The following is a 13,471-nucleotide window of genomic DNA, read 5'->3' as shown; positions in this document are numbered from 1 at the left end:
CACGATTACAGTCAGTTTAATCTTTGGCGTACTATATGTAAAAGCACCAGTTGGGAAGATGTATAGGCTTTCAGGAGCCAGACTGGCGTGACGGATGGCTGTACGTCACAGTGGTCAAGAGGGCAGAGGTGCAGATCTGCGGTCCGACGGCAGGATTGATGATGGCTAGCGGTGAGGAAGTCCATCTCCAGCCCACCCGTGGACACCAGCAGCCCCACATCAAACACAGCTGATGTATGACAGTGGAGTCCAGGAGCTCCATCAGGGGATTTATCTGAAGGGAGGATGAAAGGAGAAGCTGAGGCGTCTGCCAAACAAAGGCTCACAGGGGCCAAACGTACGGGTCAGAGCTGGCCCTCAAAACTTAGAGATTTACGCCAGCAACCCACTTCAGCGCAAGACCAAACACTGGACTAGCTCAGGTAATAATACATGTGCTCAGATTTTCATTAAGTGAAAATACACTGTAAAAAAATGACGGCAAGGGTTACTGTAGAAGATCTTCATAAAGGGAAAAACTTGTAGCTATGTTTCCATACAGAATGCAAACTGGAATATTGCATAAAAGATTAGCGAAAAAAGAGCACGTAAAAAAAATCTGTGGAATTTACGGTAAAAAAACAGTAGCTGTGGTTACCAGAACTTTACTGTAAAAGATCTTCATAAAGGGAAAAATACTTGTAGCTATGTTTCCTTCCAAAAATGTGAATTAAACGTATGTGCAAAACTGGAATATCACGCAAAAGATTTGCAAATAAAGCTTATTGTATAAAAGAAATCCGTAAAATTTACAGTAAAAAACGGCAGCTGTGGTTACTGTAAAAAGATCATCACAAAGGGAAAGTATTCACATAACTGGGATATTGCACAAAATATTTGCGAATAAAGCACATTGTAAAAAAGAAACTCGTAAAAAATACTGTAAAAAAATGGCAGCTGTAGTTGCTAGAACTTTACAGTAAAATATCTTCATGAAGGGAAAAATAATTGTAGCTATGTTTTCATCCAAAAATGCGAATTGAATATATGTGCAAAACTGGAATATCCAGCATGATCTCACGAGAAAACAGGTATTTTACGTTTTGCCAGTTTAGTGGCTAATTCGTAAGAGTTCAGTCATACAAATTTGTATGATTTTAAAAAGGAGGCGTGGCACCTAACCCCTCTCCTAACTCAACCGTCATTGGGCGATGAGCAAATCGTACTAAATTGTACGAATTAGATCGTAGGAATTCATACGAATTAGCCACTAAATCAAAAAGTTACAAATTGTTGTGAGATTGTGTTGGAATGTCATGTAAAAGATTTGCTAATAAAGCACTTTGTATAAAATAAATGCGTAAAATTTACTGTAAAAAAATGGCAGCTGTGTTTACTGTAAAAAGATCTTCATAAAGGGAAAGTATTCACACAACGGGAATATTGCATAAAAGGTTTGCGAATAAAGCACATTGTAAAAAAGAAATTCGTAAAATTTTATGAAAAAAAAAAAACAGCAGCTGTGGTTGCCAAAAGTTTACCGTAAAAGATCTTCGTGAAGGCAAAAATGATTGTAGCTATCTTTCCATCCAAAAATGTGAATTAAACTTATTCGCAAAACTATAATAAATCATAAAGGTTGGTTTGCGAATTAATCTGTAAAATAAATGGTAGGAAACGGCAGCTGTAGTTGCCAAAAATTTACCGTAAAAGATCTTCATATAGGTATAAATACTTGTGTCACTATGTTTCCATTTAAAAACGCAAATTAAAAGTATGTCCAAAAACTTGAATATCGCATAAAACATTTGTGAATAAAGCACACTGTAAAAAAAAAACATGAATAAAAATAAAACTAAATAAAATAAATGAATAAAAACTTTACATTTTTGCTATAAAACAGCAACTGTGCTTGCCAGAGCGTCACTGTAAAAGCTTTTTCAATGAACGGAAAAATACAAGTAGCTATGTTTTCAAGCAAAATGTGAATTAAACGTATTCGCAAAACTGGAATATTGCATAGAGTTTTAGGAAATAAAGCACACTGCAAAAAGAAATCTGTGAAATTTACAGTAAAAAACGGCAGCTGTGGTTACCAGAACTTTACCTTAAAAGATCTTCATAAAGTGAAAAATATTTGAAGATATGTTTCCATCCAAAACTGCCAATTAAAAGTATTCGCAAAACTGGAATATTACATTAAAAAAATTGCGAACTAAGCACACTGTTAAAAAGAAATCTGTGAAATTTACTGTAAAAAATGACAACTATAAATTCTGTAAAAAGAACTTCATAAAGGGAAAGTATTCACATATCTGGAATATTGCATCAAAGATTTTGCGAATAAAGCACATAGTAAAAAAATGTAAATGAAAATAACACAGAATGCTGTAAATAAAATAAATAAATAAAGTTACAATGGGATGTTGTCGCGAACTGAAGAGCGGGGGCACTTCAGATCATTTTAGAAGGGCACTTGCCATCCAAGAATAAAAAGGGCGTGTGCCTGGGACGCGGTGATATTAGACTGGACGCATACTGTAATCGAGCAATTGAAGAGAAATAAAAACACCTCACATTTAATAGAAACCTCTTCTGAGTTGAAAAGGAGCTCATAGCTGTTTGTTGAATATTTTGATTTTGGGTAAAAATGAAGCAGGGCAGGATGGGGACACTGGATGGAACAATAAAGGGCCACGAATGAGGCCACGTTTGGGTGGCTGAGAGGAAACATGATGGAGGATTTATGAGGGAAGTCTGAGGTGAAAACAGTAGCCGTTGGTTCACTGGGAAGGTCTGCGTATTGACTCCACGTTTACTGTAACGGCAGACAATATACTGTGAGGAAAAAGGCCACGCGAGAGCAGCAGTCCTTCAAGAGGAAGGAGTTTATTATGAGTCAGCAAATGGAGAGGAAGAAGACCTGCGCATTCCTCAGTTCTGTGTGTGTGCAAACAACTGCGTCAAACCTCGGTTTAGTAGCTGCTTCAAATCTGTCATACACTCAAATATATTTTAAGCATTTATTCTATATTATTCATATGCTTTCCCTACTGAAAAAACAGCTTAAAACAGCCTAGGCTGGTTGGCTGGTTTTAGCTGGTCGACCAGGCTGGTTTAAGAGGGGTTTTGGAAATTTCCAGGCTAGTTTTCCAGCCTGGTCTTAGCTGGTCAGGCTGGGAGGTGATCAGCTAAAACCAGCTTGACCAGCCCAGCCAGGCTGGGAGTCCAGCCAAAACCAGCTATGTCCAGCTTAAACCAGGCTGGTCAAGCTGGTTTTAGCTGGATTTAGCTGGTCATTTTCCAGCCTGACCAGACCAGGCTGGAAATGGCTGGAAACCAACCTCGAAATGACCAAAACCCCTCTAAAACCAGGCTGGTCGACCAGCTAAAACCAGCCAACCAGCTTAGTCTGGTTTAAGCTGGATTTTTCAGCAGGGTTCTAGATGGTTTTGTAGTATGTTGTGTATTGTGAAATGGCCTTATAGTATGAGTTTATTTGTGCTTACCAGAAAGATTTTGTGTGAATCAAACTTTGATTTCTGCAGCTTCTGCGTTGCTCCGTTTGTGTATGTCTGCTGCTCTTCTGCTCCACAAAAAACCCACCAAGCGCTCGAACGCTGAATTTACTATTCAAACAGCAACCGAAAACAAGGTGCTTTTTAAAAAATAATATAGCGGCCCATAGCGGAGTCAAAGAGCTTAGAATGACCAAGAGGCGACACTCAACAGAACGTTCCATTGCAACAGCTCTGGATTCCGCCATTTTGGAGTGAAAGTGATCGGCCGTCCATTGGATCTCATAACTGGCGCGATGGCAAGCAGCTGCTTTGTTTTTTATTTTTTTTATTTAAAAAGCGCACTAAAGCTGAGATACAACCGAAAAGACGACAATACAACACTTATTATCACAGTCATCAGCACTTTTAATAGTTTATTTTACAGATTTACAATATGCTCTTGTTCTATTGGAGTTTTCATTCCAAAATGACTGCCGCGCTCTCTAGTGGCTGTTTCCCAAATTACACTAGAGTGTCGCCTCTTGGTCATTCTAAGCTGTTTGGTGGACTCGAAGAGCTTAGAATCACCTGTTGTCACTCGGATAATTCTATTTGACGGAGTGCAGAAAAGCCATTAAAATGAAGAATATTTGTTTGTGCATAACATAAATATAACTTGTACTATTGTTATGACAAAACTGTAGAAAAGCACACACATCCCTCGTAACTGGGTGCTCATCCAAAAAACGCAAAAGGTGCAAATTAAATATTCATCAAAGGCGGCAACACCAAAGCTCCAAAAATACAAATTTATTAAATTTAAAAAGCTGACACAAAGCATGTAACGTTTCGAGCCACACGGCTCTGATGAAGAGTGCAGTGTGTAGCACGATCGCCTTACAGTAAGAAGGTCGCTGGTTCGAGTCCCTGCTGGGTGAGTTGGCATTTCTGTGTGGAGTTTGCATGTTCTCCCTGTGATGGTGTGGGTTTCCTCCGGCCTTAGTGTATGTGTGTGGGGTGTGTATGGGTGTTTCCCAGTGTTAAGTTGTAGCTGGAAGGGCATCCGCTGTCTAAAACATATTCTGGTAAAGTTGGCGGTTCATTCTGCTGTGGCGACCCCTAATTAGGGACTAAGCCAAAAAAAAAATGAATGAATGAGATTATTATTATAATATTATATTAAATCCTATTTAGGCTATTCAGGCCTGTAGCCAGGAGGGATCCTGGTTGTTTGAAAAACCCACCCCTCACTGACAAAGGTACAGAATTTGTCCCATGCATGAGCTCATTTGTCCTATTTTGACTGCTATCCCAAAATTAATTGTAAAAAAAAAAAGAACAATAATCTATTGAACAAGGCTTTTAGACCAAACAAATTTGTGTGTTGCTTGTTGCTTCGGCGTGACTTTCCATTTTGAAGTGACTAATTTGGCATCCCAAATTCTGACTGAGGAAGGTAGAATGTGCTGGCCATTTTGTTATTAGCCTAATAAATGACAATAGGCTAGTATTTAATTTAAAACTTTAACAGATTCCTAATTTTGCTATTGATATATGAAGTAATATATTTGTATTTAAAATAAGTATGGCATATTTCTTTATTCTAAATCTTTAGGAAATGTTTTTGGAAGGCCTACATCAAAACAAGTGGTTGTTGCAATCCAAGCTCATTCTGGAGACAGCGGAATACGTCCCGGGGGATACGTACGGCTGCATTTATTTTTTTAAGCGAACGCTGCGGGGCGTTGTGACGCTGTTCCCTTTCGCGCTTGCCTTACCTCCTTGTGGAGGGCTTCCCCACTGCAACCCGTTTGTCCACTCAGCTCAGCGTGTACATCAGCAGGCTCGAGATGCGGAGAGGGGTCGACCACGGCGACCGGTTTCGAGTCCGGGGAAGAGCGGTTCCAGCAATCAGGTAAGACAAAAACAGAATTCCAAAAATTAAGTGAACGAGTTTCGTAACAGGGTGAGAACGCGGTGAAATCCAGAAAAATTCAGGGCTTTTCTTTTTTTGGACGGCTTTTGTAAACTGTTGCTCGGGTTTAGGGAAGCGAGCGGGCGGGTGGGTTGATCGGTAAAATTGGTTGGGTTCAGGGAAGGAGGAGGGCGGGTCGGCCGATTGGCCGGTCGCGCAGTCAATCATCCGGTCAGTCGGACAGTGGCCTCTGGTGGGTTCACGCGAAAACAGCGCGGCCGCGAACTGCACTCGCGAGAGGCGTCTGAGGTGCGACAAAGCACACAACAGCGGCCTCTCGCGGATTCTTAAAAACTGCAGCCGTACGTACCCACCGGGACGTATTCCGCGGTCCCCAGAATCGTCCGCGGGACTACGTTTCCACAATGAACCCGGGTTGGGTTATAATTACCATCCGCCAAACTAATCCAGCAAAAAAAAAAATTTGCTTACTAAAATGCAGTATTTAAACCTCATAAATTAATAAAATAAGGCAAATAACTGCAAAAAAGGTCCACTTTTTGAGAAAAAAGAACCACCCCATTTCAATAGGCTGGCAGAACTTTACTGTAAAAGATCTTCATGAAGGGAAAAATAACTGTAGCTGTCTTTCCATCCAAAAAGTGAATTAAATTTATTTGCAAAAACTGGAATATCGCAGAAAGGTTGGTTTACATTATACAGTGTAACTTAATAATGGACTTAGACCTCTTCCTTCTACAGCAATTTGAACCAAAGTAGGCTATTAGCTAAACTATTTAATGTCAAGTCTGAGTAAACAAGAGAATCCAAGTGAAAAGAAATCAATTATTAGAAATGAGTCATTAAAACTTTTATGTTTAGAAACGTGTTTTATAAATCTATTTTTCCCTTAAACAGAAATTGGTGGAGAAATATAGGCCTACAGAAGAGCTAATAATTCTGACTTCACCTGTAATTTATTTTTACCGTAAATAAATGTGAGACTCCTGCTCCTGCTTGTGCCCGGAGGAGGAGCCAGAAGACGGTGAGGAATCCATCAGTGCTGGCCGAGTGCGTCCCGGGTCAGCGCCGCAGGACTGAAGCCTCTCCCCGTGCCTGGCACCTGCTGGAACCGCACAGCACACACCCCGAGTGGCCTGGACAGAATGTACGCTTCCCCCGGGCCTCTCCCCCGGTCCACAAAGGCTGCGAGCAGAGTAATGAGCTCCGGGAGAACCGGGCTTTGTGTTTCAGCCCTTCTAGTAGATTTTGCGAGGAGTCTCAAGGTGTGAGTAGAGTTATAGATCATTGCAATGACTCATAAATTGCGAAACGCTCTGACGTTTTTATTAAAGCTTCCCCATATTAGATCAAGCCATGTTTAACGGCTACAATAATTCACGGAACGTAGCGAAGCGGAGAGTAAACAATGTTAGGTCTGTTAAAGGGACAGTTCACACGCAAAAATATTGGAAATTGTGCATTCATTAAAGTTACTCGACCTTAACTTGTTTGAAACCTGATTGCATTTTTCCTCTGTTGTACACAGAAGAAGATATTTTGAAGAATGCTGGTTGCAAGGCACCCACTGACTTTCATAAGTTTTTTTTTTCTACTATGGAAGTCAACGGGTGCAGCTTAAAAATAACTTCTCGTGTCCAACAGAAAAAAGAAACTCATAAAGGTTTAAAAGCACAGTATATGATGAGGTTATTTTTTTATTTGTGGGTGAACTATCCCCAGTTTTAGTATTTTAGGACAAAGGTTAAGTGGTTAAAATGGCTGCGTCAAATTAAATTTACCAAAGAGATTGTTTTAGAGCGTACTTTATTATTTAAAAGAACATTTGGCAAAACAAAATTACAAAAAATCAACACAGGCTCATCGCGATTATGTACCCCTGTGTACATTTCTGGAGAGCATGGATTATGTAGCCAGCAGGGGCACCTGCAGGATTTTATTCCAAGGTATGCACAAATCCAGCAATGCCCCACCCCCTACCGATGGCTTTTCAGTATTCAAACATTAAATAACAAATGCATCACGTAAAATAAAATCCAATATTTTTTTTTTATAATTTCGCAAAATTCTGCTGTTTTTATCTTTGTATTTTTATCATTTTATTTTACAGCCACAACTTTGTACTGGGAAATATATTTTAACTATTATATAATATTATATTAATTCATTCAGCTTCTTTTTGGCTTAGTCCCTTATATATGAGGGGTTGCCACAGCGGAATGAACCGCCAACTATTCCAGCATATGTATTGCACAGCGCATGCTTTTACAGCTGCAACCTGTTTTGGGGAAATATATATTCATTCATTCATTCTTCTTCAGCTTAGTCCCTTTATTCATCCGGGGTCGCCACATCGGAATGAACCACCAACTATTCCAGCATATGTTTTAGACAGCGGATGCCCTTCCAGCCACAACCCATTACTGATAAATTCATAGTAATTATTATATAATATTAAATTCATTCATTCAGCTTCTTTTTGGCTTAGTCCCTTATTTATGAGGGGTTGCCACAGTGGAATGAACCGCCAACTATTCCAGCATATGTATTACACAGCACATGCTTTTACAGCTGCAACCTATTTTTTGGAAATACATATTTATTCTATTCATTCATTCTTCTTCGGCTTAGTCCCTTTATTCATCCGGGGTCACCACAGCGGGATGAACCACCAACTATTCCAGCACGTTTTACACAGCGGATGCTCTTCCAGCCACAACCCAGTACTGGGAAACATATATTAATTGTTATATAATATTATATTCATTCATTCAGCTTTTTTTTTTAGCTTAGTCCCTTATTTATGAGGCATTGCCACAGCGGAATGAACCGCCAACTATTTTGGTATATGTTTTACATAGCGGGTGCGCTTTCAGCAACAACCCAATACTGGGAAGTATATATTCATTCATTCATTCTTCTTCGGCTTAGTCCCTTTATTCATCCGGGGTCGCCACAGCGGAATGAACCATCAACTATTCCAACATATGTTTTATACAGCAGATGCACTTTCCAGCCACAACCCAGTACTGGGAAATATATGTTTATTATTAGATAATATTATATTTATTCATTCATTTTCTTCTCGGCTTAGTCCCTTATTTATCAAAGGTCGCCACAGTGGAATGAACCGCCATAATATTATAGTTTATAGTAAATTATATAATAATAATAATACATTTTATTATGCCCTTTTCTAAAACCCAGTGCTCTATTGTTACACTGAATTATAAAACATATTAATTGAGCTCTATTTCACTTTTTATTTAGATTTGGGTCAAATATGGACCCAACAACTGGGTTAATAAAAGAAAGGAAACAAATCATTCATTAGGGCACAGTTTCAGTTGCAATCGTTATGCAGAAACACTAAACGTATAATTTTTTTTCATCATCACATGCAATGCACCGTCATCATCACCTGACGTCTGATCATACGGTGCACCATAAACATATTTTAGCAGACTAGTTAAAGTTTAGACGTGCTTGGATGTTCCAGCAAGACCTGCTGAGGTGAAAGTGAAGCAGAGCAGATGTTTTACTGTGGTAATGAGAAGGGTTAACAGGGTAAAATGGATGAGCCCAGAGTGATGTGCTACGGCTTTTATGGCTCCGTCTACAGTGTCTTGTCAGAGAGGCTTTGGCAAATGCAGGCCAGTCTGTGGTTAGTGGTCTTCTTTTTGACATGGCTTGATCCTCTGCCTTATCCAACTTGTATTTCACATCGTGAAACATGAAGCAAGTGACCTTTTCTACCCTGTTCGTGGCATTCCTGAGCTTCATATAGAGTGAAATCCAAGTTGATCACACTCCAAAAGTTTGATCGGTGGCATATATCATATAATCAGATTATTATAAAGTGCGCAGTTTTATTGATCTGTTTTGTTTATAGAAATTGTATGCAAACACCTAATTACGACAAAACATTTCAATGCATTAATGGGCAGAAATATTAAAGATTTTGTATAAGTCAGTCAATAAAACAATTTTGTCAAAAAGTCAGAAATATTAGCTATATATATATATATATATATATATATATATATATATATATATATATATATATATATAAATATATATATAAATATATATGCATATATATATATCGTGCTAAGGTGTTGGTAGGTTGTTGCTAGGGTGTTGCTATGCATTTGCTTAGGTGTTGCTAGGCGGTTGCTAAGGTGTTGCTAGGGTGTTCTGAGTGGTTGCTAAGGTGTTGCTAGGAGATTGCTATGGTGTAGCTACGCGGTTACTAGGGTGTTTTGAGTGGTTGCTAAGGCATTGCTTGGTGATTGCTAAGGTGTTGCTAGGGTGTTCTAAGTGGTTGCCAAGTTGTTTTTAGGTGGTTGCTAAGGCATTGCTAGGTGGTTGCTAAGATGTTGCTAGGGGGTCCTGAGTGGTTTCAAGGCGGTTTCTAATGTGTTACTAAGTGGTTGCTTAGGTGTTGCTAGGATGTTGACAGGCAGTTGCTCAGGTGTTCTCAGTGGTTGCTAAGGCATTGCTAGGTGGTGGCTAAGGTGTAGCTAGGCAGTTGCTAATGTATTGCTAGGTGGTTGCTAGGATGTTCTGAGTGGTTGCTAAGGCATTGCTAGGTGGTTGCTAAGATGTAGCTAGGCGGTTGCTAAGGTGTTGCAAGGTGGTTGCTAAAGCGTTGCTAGGTGGTTGCTAAGGTGTTGCTCTGCGGTTGCTAAGGCATTGCTGTGTGGTTAGTTTGGTGGTTGTAGTATGAACGCTCTAGGAGGAGATGCATATAGAAAGTGGTCTCAGAAAAAGAATAATAAGTTTATGTAGTATAACAGTATGTTGGCTTTCTCAAGCCACTGTAATAAGTAGTTTGAACAAGCAGCAAATGTGTGAATAAAAAAGTGACCCCAATAAAGCCTTTCACAGCGCTCCGCCCATCACATAGCACACTCTCCGCCATACATCATCTCTTAATTCTCTCGTCTGGGTTAAATGTTAGGCAGACGTGCTTTTGGCAGGTAGAGCTTCTCTTGAGTTACCCTCCATCAACGCCGCTTACAATCATTCGCCTTCCCGCTTCTCTCTCCCTTTCTAATGAAGTTGTCATTTTCTCCCTTTGCTTTGCTGAAGAAAGGGTGGGAGTAGAACCAAAAAAAGACTGAGACAAAAAAAAAACATTAACTTCAGTTCCAAGGCATTCTACAATGCATTAGGTCATGAGAATTTAATCATACGCCGCTCAAATGATGAAATAAGTCACAGAAAGGGGGCCGGGGTTGAGCTTCGCCATTTGGTCACTCAAAGGTCGGGAGAAATGATAAATAACCAAGGCAAAAACAGCATTATTAAGTTTCTCACTCGCTCGTATGAAGTAAAGCAAATTAGCAAAGTCCTCAAAGACACTCCAGGTTCCAGAAGAAAGCAGTTCTGGGAATTCTGGCTGACAGATAGAAAAAAAAACAGTGAAGAATGGCCGTATATCCAGTCGCCGGAGTTATTTTTGTTTGTCGAAATTCAGAAGTGGGCCCGTTACCCTGGAGGCAGCTCGTGTTTTCCAATGTAGCTCAGCGACTTGGCAGGGTCCGGATCCTTGGTTTCCCACTACATATAACCCCCCTACTCCAATCTGTCCCTCTCCCCCTGCAGGAAAGAGAGCTCAGCCGGCTGAGGAGACAGACTGACTGCGCAGGCGCCCCGGCAGATGCACGGAAGATAAGTGTGTGTTGGTAAAGCTGGGCCGTGACCCTGAGCAGCAGGACACTGAGCAGATCCTGTCAGTGAGAGGGCAGAAGGGAGCGCATGCACACTGATTCTTGCTAAATTGTTGCAAGCAGTTTATTTGGTTTGAATTTAAACAACTTAATTTAATCTAGTATTGTTCAACTTCGTTTGATTATTTAAATTCGCCACAAATAATTTTGTTTGCAACCACGTACCTTAGTAAATCCAACGCATCATAATGCCATGAACATTTCATTACAACAAATATGGAATAGGGCATTACGGTGGCGCAGTGGGTAGCACAAGAAGCAAGAAGGTTGGTGATTCGAAGGTTGTATGTTCTCCCCATGTTGGCGTGGGTTTCCTCCGGGTACTTCCACAGTCCAAAGACTGTGAATTTGGTAAACTAAATTGGCTGTAGGGCGACACTGTGGCGCAGTAGGTAGTGCTGTCGCCTCTCAGCAAGAAGGTCGTTGGTTTGAGCCTCGGCTGGGTCAGTTGGCGTTTCTGTGTGGAGTTTGCATGTTCTCCTTACGTTCGTGCTCCGGTTTCTCCCACAGTCCAAAGACATGAGGTACAGGTGAATGGGGTGGGCTGAATTGTCTGTAGTGTACGAGTGTGAATGAGTGTGTATAGATGTTTCTCAGTGATGGGTTGTAGCTGGAAGAGCATCCGCTGCGTAAAACATATGCTGGATAAGTTGGCGGTTCATTCCGCTGTGGCGACCCCGGATTAATAAAGGGACTAAGCCTAAAAGACAACGAATGAATGAAATTGGCCGTAGTGTATGAGTGTGTGAATGTAAGAGTGTATGGGTGTTTCTCAGTGTTGGGTTGCGGCTGGAAGGGCATCTACTGCTTAAAACACATGCTAGATAAGTTGGCGGTTCATTCCGCTGTGGTGAACACGGATTAATAAAGGGACTAAGCCGAAAAGAAAATGAATGAATGTATGTTTGTGAATGTAAGAGAGAGTGGGTGTTTCCCAGTGTTGGGTTGTGGCTGTAAGGGCATCTACTGCGTTAAGCACATGCTGGATAAGTTGGCGGTTCCCTCCGCTGTGGCGACCCCAGTTTAGTAAAGGGACTTAGCCGGAAAAAAAAATGAATGAATGAATGAAAATCGTCCATAGTGTATGTGTGTGAATGAGTGTGTATGGATGTTTCCCAGTGATGGGTTGCAGCTGGAAGGGCATCCGCTGCATAAAACATATGCTGGACAAGTTGGCGGTTCATTCCACTGTGGCAACCTCTGATTAATAAAGGGACTAAGCCGAAAAGAAAATGAATAAATTAATGTATGTGTGTGAATGTAAGAGAGCATGGGTGTTTCCCAGTGTTGGGTTGTGGCTGGAAGGGCATCCACTGCGCAAAACATATGCTGGATAAGTTGGCGGTTCCTTCCGCTGTGGCCACCCCAGTAAAGTAAAGGAACTTTGCCGAAAAGAAAATGAATAAATGAATGAAAATCGTCCGTAGTGTTTGTGTGTGAATAAGTGTGTATGGATGTTTCCCAGTGATGGGTTGCAGCTGGAAGGGCTTACGTTGCATAAACATAAGCTGGATAAGTTGGCGGTTCATTCCACTGTGGCAACCTTTGATTAATAAGAGACTAAACCGAAGAAAAATGAATGAATGTATGAATGAAATTGGCCGTAGTGTATGAGTGTGTGAATGTAAGAGTGTATGGGTGTTTCTCAGTGATGGGTTGTGGCTGGAAGGGCATCCACTGCATAAAACATATGCTGGATAAGTTGGCAGTTCATTCCACTGTGGCAACCTCTGATTAATAAAGGGACTAAGCCGAAAAAAGAATGAATGAATGTATGTTTGTGAATGTAAGAGAGCATGGGTGTTTCCCCATGATGGGTTGCAGCTGGAAGAGCATCCGCTGCATAAAACATAAGCTGGATAAGTTGGCGGTTCATTCCACTGTGGCAACCTCTGATTAATAAGAGACTAAGCTGAAGTAAAATGAATGAATGTACATTTTCTGAATAAAATATGAGAGGTGAAACAACATGGTAGCAAAGACTAGTTAATAACAATTAACTATGAGTTAAAACACGCTGCATATCCTGAAGTAAGATTTGATAACATTTTTTAAAAAGTGTGACATTATGAACTGTTCATTCCAATTATAATTGAGTGCTTGTTACATTATGCTCGGTTATTACATTATGGGTGTCCACAGACCTCTGTTACCAGGCTCTCGTGTGGAGGGAAGCCCTGTGGAGCCGCCGCTTTCCTCTACGGCAGCACCACAACGTTTTTTTAACACCTCTTCCGACCCCGCAATCTCTCCCAGGCTCAGCCGACACACAATGATGGGCCGCTTCATTTCCCCTCGGCCTGCCGGACTAATGGATGGAG

The 13,471-nt window shown here is 40.7% G+C and overlaps 1 long non-coding RNA gene across 1 annotated transcript; it reads right to left on the bottom strand.

Annotated features, from left to right (window-relative positions):
• On the bottom strand, window positions 1-7,203 carry LOC141377734 (uncharacterized). Its single transcript, XR_012390324.1, has 2 exons — window positions 6,382-7,203; window positions 1-274 (listed from the first exon to the last, which is right to left on the bottom strand). It is a non-coding gene; the product is annotated as an uncharacterized lncRNA (long non-coding RNA).
• Window positions 7,204-13,471: the final 6,268 nt, after the last annotated feature.

This window comes from Danio rerio, chromosome 2 (assembly GCF_049306965.1).
Source record: "Danio rerio strain Tuebingen ecotype United States chromosome 2, GRCz12tu, whole genome shotgun sequence".
Taxonomy (NCBI): Eukaryota; Metazoa; Chordata; class Actinopteri; order Cypriniformes; family Danionidae; genus Danio; species Danio rerio.
Note: the sequence above shows the minus strand (reverse complement) of the source record. Positions and strands in the feature narration are given on the sequence as shown.